Genomic DNA, 6,922 nt, shown 5'->3' with positions numbered 1-6,922 from the left:
GAATTATTAGTCTGGATTCATCATTAACTCAAAGTCTACTTTCATGATCTATCAAGTAAGGAACAACCGGGTAGGATTATATCGGAGGTGGGGTCTGTTTGGTATACGAAGTATATTGTTTGGAAAGCCCACTTTAAACACCTCACTAAATCACATCTTCGACATCATCCCCGTAAGTAGATCAATCAATATAATGACTTTGAATCACTGATAAATCTTGTTTATAATTTCATAATAACGATAATTAACTTAAACATAAGTTATACTTAAAGTAGGATAAACATAACTCACTTACAAGGGGGTTTAGCGGGGAATCGGGCTCTGTGTGGTTAGAACTCCTGAGTCGAAAGCTCTTCTTCTCGGGGCCTTCTGGCACTCTGGGACTCGCCTCTAACACCTAGGAAGTGCTAGGGAAAGGGGAAGAGGGATTGGGGGTAATTGGGAGAGATGTTGGGAAAAGGTGTGAAGAAATGGGATGATTTGCACCTCTATTTATAGGTTGTGAATTGGTGCAACACAGAGTGTTTTTGGGCTGAACACAGAGTGATGAAGTGCCAGGTGTCGCGATCGTGTGCGAAGTCGTGGGGAAGAAGGTGTAGCCGTGATGATGACACATGTCACCTCCGGAACTTAATAGAAAAGTTAATTATCTTCTAAAATCCATAACTTTTCATATGAGCTCCCCTTTTGACGTTATTTTATCCACGTGTAGGTAGCGATGTGATCTACAACTTTCATTTAGACTATGTTGGCTAATTTCGAATTTATCTTCCAAGTTATATTTTAACAGGCTTAGACAGTTAAAGTGCGTTAAAAATTCATAACTTTTTCATCCGACATCCATTTTTGGCTGTCTTTATATCGTCGAGCTTCTCTTAACGATATATTCAATTATCGTTTAGGTTGTGTCGGCTAAAAATCGATCGATCTAAAATTCGATTTTCGGGTTGTGCACTACTTTGCTAAATCTTAGCAAAATCATAACTTCCTCAAACGAAGTCAGATTTGGACGTTCTCTATATGCACGCTCTCGTTTTAATATATACTACGACTTTCATTTAGATTGGTAAGAGAAAAAACTAGGTTATCAAAAATTTACTTTTTACGATACGTGGTATCGTGCCGGCTTAGTCCTAAAACTTCGACATGTCATAACTTGTTCGTTATAAGTCGGATTTCAGCGTTCCTTATATCCCCAAAATCCTTGTTACAACTACGTCAACTGTCTTTAAGGGTATTGCGTCAAATCTTCATTCTATTTTTTATGCATATTTTTATTTTTATTTATTATATCATTATAAGTATGTATGTTGCACATAAATCACATAATAGTCAAATAATTCTTCTTCATTACTTCAAAATTGGTTACAACTGTTGACCCTAACTATTACATCATTATAAAAATGCTTAGCCTAGAAACATGGGCGTTACAATTCTCTCCTCCTTAGGATGATTCCGTCCTGGAATCATGCATCAACAAACAGATGTGGATAGCGACTCATGATGTCACTCTCTGTCTCCCAGGTGAGGTTTGGCCCATTCGAATGTTTCCATCCCACAAGCACTACTTTGACCATCTTGCATCGCAATTGCTTTGTCTTACGGTAATAATTGCTTTAGGTTATTCGATTAACCTCTTTTCTTCATCAATCCTTAACTCCAAAAGTAAAATCATATCGGGAACTTCTCCCGCTAACTTCCTCAAATAACACACATGGAAAGTGTTATGAATACCATCCAGTTCTTCCGGAAATTCCATCTTGTAAGCTTTGTTCCCAGTCCTCTAAAGAACCTTGAATGGTCCAATAAATCTTGTGATGGGTTCTTATTGTATAAAATAGATAGTTTTTCACAAAAAACGACAACGGAAGCTTTAAAAATTTCTTATAAATATCGAGTGTGACAAGAAAACAAACCATTAGGGATCCTTTTAAAGAGGCAAGAATGATGTTACAACAACCATATGGTGTTTAGAAATAACAACCTTTGTAGCCTTTGGACCCTCTTGAATTTGGGGTGTTGAAGTAGATTGCAAGAACAAGAAGCTAGATCTTCTCTACAAGTAATCCACCAACAAGACAAGGTACTCAAAATGCTAGTTTTCTTCTTGTATGACTTTTTTTCTCTAAGCCATAAGTGCTGAAAAGACACAAAGTAAGCACTAAAAGCTGAAACACCAACTTCAAAAGTGGAGATAGGCTCTCCCTTAGGTGCTCTCGACTTTGAAGAGAAATAGAGAGGAGAAAAACCAAAAGAACTCTACTCATTTCATGCACAAGAGTCCCCTTTTATACACCCACGCAATTTAAAGTCAAACCATTAAAGTTCTCTAAAGTATTTTAAAGCATAAAGTGAAAGGGGGACAAAGCATGGACACCAACTTGGGAAGAAAACACAAGCAATCTCCCATGCACTAGGCCATTTTGGCCATGATGACTTGGAAGAGACAAAAATTGTCTCCAACTTTATTAACCATGGTAGAGTAGGTCTTTAACTTAGTCATGGTTAACCAAAGGGTCCAAAACTTTGTACATGACTTATTATATGATACCATATCACATAATGGTTAGTTTCTAGTTTCTTTTATTATTATTTTCATAAAACAATAATTATTCTCTAAATAAATACACAATAGTTGAATTTATTTATTAATATTAAATATATAATAAATATTCAATAAGTACCAAATTAATTAAGGTGTGACCCTATAGGATCATATGTTATTAGCAATATCACTCAATAATGATTTTTCAGCATATAGATCCAACAATCTCCCACTTTGACTACATACATACTCTCATATAGTTTATGCTCTACTCAACAAAGGATTTTATAACTCCACAGTTATGAACAACGTTTAACCATGTCAAAGTATAACAATCTCCATACTTGAGTTCTCCAATATACATCCCAGGTCGAAAGACATAAAGATATTTACATGTGATCAATATTCACTTATGATATCGATCCATGAAGTGACTCTTGATGCGGGTCATTTCCAATAGTTGTTCTCAAACAAGTACATATGAATTTGGATGCAACACTTTTCTATTTCACCTCTTGAAATCAACCAAGCCAATTCAGATTAGTCTTAATTCATAGTTGCTCCCGCAACAGTAACTAACTATGGACAAATTTTGAATAATTACATTATTCAAGGATTAAATAACATGCTAATATAGAACACAATAATATTCAACACAAATGAGATATCTCATATTCAAAGCAGATTACATATCATTACTACATAGTTCTGAATATCCAGATATTAGTCAAGTACAAATTTAAATCCAATCACTAGCTAAACGTAGACCGATTCCTTTTGCATGACTCTCAAACTTGCTTTCAGGTAGAGCCTTTGTGAACGGATCTGTTAGATTATCATCTGTATGAATATTTTCAATTCGTACATTTCCCAATTCTAATTCCTTACGAATGAAATTGAACTTTCGTTGAATTTGTCTAGTCTTGTTGGTAACCATCGGGTCACTTGCAATAGCGATCTAACTAGTGTTGTCACAAAGCATATTAATGGCATTTTTGATGCTTTGAACATCCATATCAGCAATGAATTTCTTCATCCAATAAACTTCTTGAGCCGCTTCACATGCAGCTATGTACTCTAATTCTGTTGTAGAAAGTGTAACCACTTCTTGCTTTGAACGCTTCCAGGCAATGGCTCCTCCATTAAGTGTTAACACATATCTCGACTGTGATCATGAGTTATTTCGATCAGTGATCAAACCAACGTCAGTGTAACATCTTACAGTAAGCTCTTCTTCAACTCCTCCATAGACCAAAATATATATTTTGTTCTTCTTAAGTACTTAAGTATGTTCTTAACAGCCACCCAATGTTTTTCGCCAGTATTAGCTTGATACCTACTAGTTATACTAATAGCATAAGTTATATTTGGCCTTTTACATGTCGTAGCATACATAATTGAACCTACTACTGAAGCATACATTATGTGTTTCATTATTTTGATCTCATCTTCAGTACTAGGGCTGTCAGCCTTAGAAAGAATGGTATCAGGCAGTATGGGAACAATTCCTCGTTTCGAGTTATCCATTGAAAAACGTTTTAAGATTTTGTCAATGTATGTACTCTAACTCAATACAATGAGTCTTTGGGATCTATCTCTATAGATCCTAATATCGAGTATGTATGCATCATCCCCTAGATCTTTCTTTTGAAAGGACTTACTAAGGTAGGCCTTGGTCTCCTTCAATGTCAGGATATCTTTTCCGATCAGTAATATGTCATCAACATATAGAATTAGAAAAACAATATGGCTCCCAATTGCTTTGATGTATACACATGGTTTATCGGGACTTTTTGAGAAACCAAACTTTTTGATTTTTTGTCAAAACGATGATACAGGCCCTAGATGCTTGTTTCAATCCATAAATGGACTTCTTCAGTTTACAAATCGTCTTTAGGTTATCCATTTTGACAAAACCTTCAGGTTGTTCCATATAAACATCTTCCTCAAGATACCCGTTAAGGAAAGTGGTTTTGACATCCATTTTTCATATCTCATAGTCATAATATGTAGCTATGGCCATGATAATCCTAATAGATTTAATCTTAGAAACCGGCGATAAATTATCTTCATAGTCAACACCTTGAATTTAAGTATATCCTTTTGCGACAAGTCGTGCTTTGAAAGTTTGTACATTTCCATTCATGTCGATCTTCTTCTTGAAGATCCACTTGCTTCCAACAACCCTGCTGTTAGGAGGTAAGTCAACCAAGTCCCATACTTGATTGTCATTCATGTCTTGAAATTTAGTTCTCATGGCTTCAAGCCATTTCTCAGACTCTGGGACAGTATTAGCAGCCTTGTAATTGACTAGCTCACATTGATCCATCAAGAAGACTTCCTCTTCAGGAATGACAAATCCAAATCTGTCAGGTTGTTGACAAGTTCTACTGGAGCGTCGTACAGTTGGTGCGCTTTCCGACATTGGAACGATAATTTCAGGTTCAACAATGCTTTGTTGATTATTATTCTCAACTAAAGGTTGTGTCTCTCGAATTTCTTCGAGGTCAATGGGGCTCCTACTTACTTTATGCGAGATAAAGTCAGTTTCAAGAAACATTGCGTTACGGGCTATGAAGACCCTGTTTTCTTCTGTCTGGAAGAAGTAATAATCCATGGTTTCTTTTGGGTATCCCACAAAGATACACTTTTGAGATCTAGGGTCAAGCTTGTTAGAAGTTTCTCTTTTAACATATGCTTCACAACCCCATATCTTTAAGTAAGACATTGATGGAACCATTCCATGCCATAACTCGTAGGGACTCTTACTAACCTTTTTAGTTGGGACCATGTTTACAATTCGAGCTGCGGTTTCAAGGGCATAACCCCAAAATTAATGAGGAAGGGAAGTATAAGTCATCATTGATCGCACCATATCAAGTGGAGTACGATTTCTCCTTTCCGAGACACCATTATGCTACAATTCTTCAAATGATCATCAAACTAATAGCTCGGATATTCACCACCGCGATCTGATTGTATGGTTTTCATAATTTTACCAAGTTGATTTTGTACTTCATTTTGGAAAACCTTGAAGACATTGAATGCTTCATATTTGTGTTTCATGAGATACACACATCCAAATCTACAGTAATCATCAGTAAATGTAATGAAGTATCTTTCACCGCATCTTGTCACTGGTCTACAAGGTCCACATACATCACTATGTATGAGTCCTAATAGATCCGAAGCTCTTTCACCAACATCAGTAAAAGGAGCTTTGGTCATCTTTCCACATAGACATGATTCACATACATCAAAAGACTCTGAGCCTATTGACTCTAAGATCCCATCCTTTTGGAGCTTAGCAATGCGAGTTTTACTTATGTGCCCAAGTCGACAATGCCATAAATAAGTTTTATTTTAGTCTAACTTTGTTTTCTTATTTATGTTGAACATTGAATTATCCTTTTTGTATGAACCATTTAAATCGATTTCATATATTCCATTTTTGGGACTAGTCTCAAAATAGAACACGTTATCTTTAAACATATAATTGTTTTCAGAATCAAAGTCAAACTTATAACGAAAACCTTGTTCATACAAGTGAGAAGTAGATATAATATTCCTAGTTGTACTAGGTACATAACAACAATTGTTCAAAAAAAGATTAAGACCATTTGGAAGCAAAATATGGTATTGCCCTATGGCTTTGACAGCTACTCGAGTGTCATTGACAACATAAAGTTCCAAATCGCCATCTCTTTGTTCTCTAACATTCTTTAGTCCCAGCAAATCATTGCAGATGTTAGTACCACTTCCAGTATTGAATACCCAAGAATTAGTACGGAATGCATGTAATTCAATCACATATATTACCGGTTTTCTTCTTGGAGATTTGACCCTCACGGATCAATAACACTTGATTGTTCCTAGATTTCTTGATTTTTTCCTCAACATTTTTGAGCATGTAATAAAGCTCATTGATGCTCCTCTCCCATTCATTCATTGTGAAGTTCATCACAAATTGATTTAATGACTTAGACAATGAGGCTAGGATCACATTGGTCGCTAGCTCATCCCCAAATGGGAATCTGAGGCGGGAAAGTTGTGCAACATAAGCTTTCATTTTGAGTACATGTGCACTCACTGAAGATCCCTCAGCCATCTTGCAACCAATGAAAGCCTTCAAGGTCTCAAACCTCTATTGCTTAGCCTGAACTTGAAACATGACACTTAGTTGATCAATCATTTCAAATGCTTCATTAAACTCAAAAGTTTTCTAAAGTTCAGGAGTCATAGTTGCAAGCATGATGCAAACCACTTCGGTCGAATCATTAACATGTTTCAGCTGAGCATCTTTCGATGCTTTGGCAGCATTAGCTGGGAGCTCTTATGGGATAGGATCATCAAGGACATAGTCCTTTTTCTCAAGCT

Source organism: Lactuca virosa, chromosome 6 (assembly GCF_052849685.1).
Source record: "Lactuca virosa cultivar CGN04683 chromosome 6, Lactuca_virosa_CGN04683_v6, whole genome shotgun sequence".
NCBI lineage: Eukaryota > Viridiplantae > Streptophyta > Magnoliopsida > Asterales > Asteraceae > Lactuca > Lactuca virosa.
Note: the sequence above shows the minus strand (reverse complement) of the source record.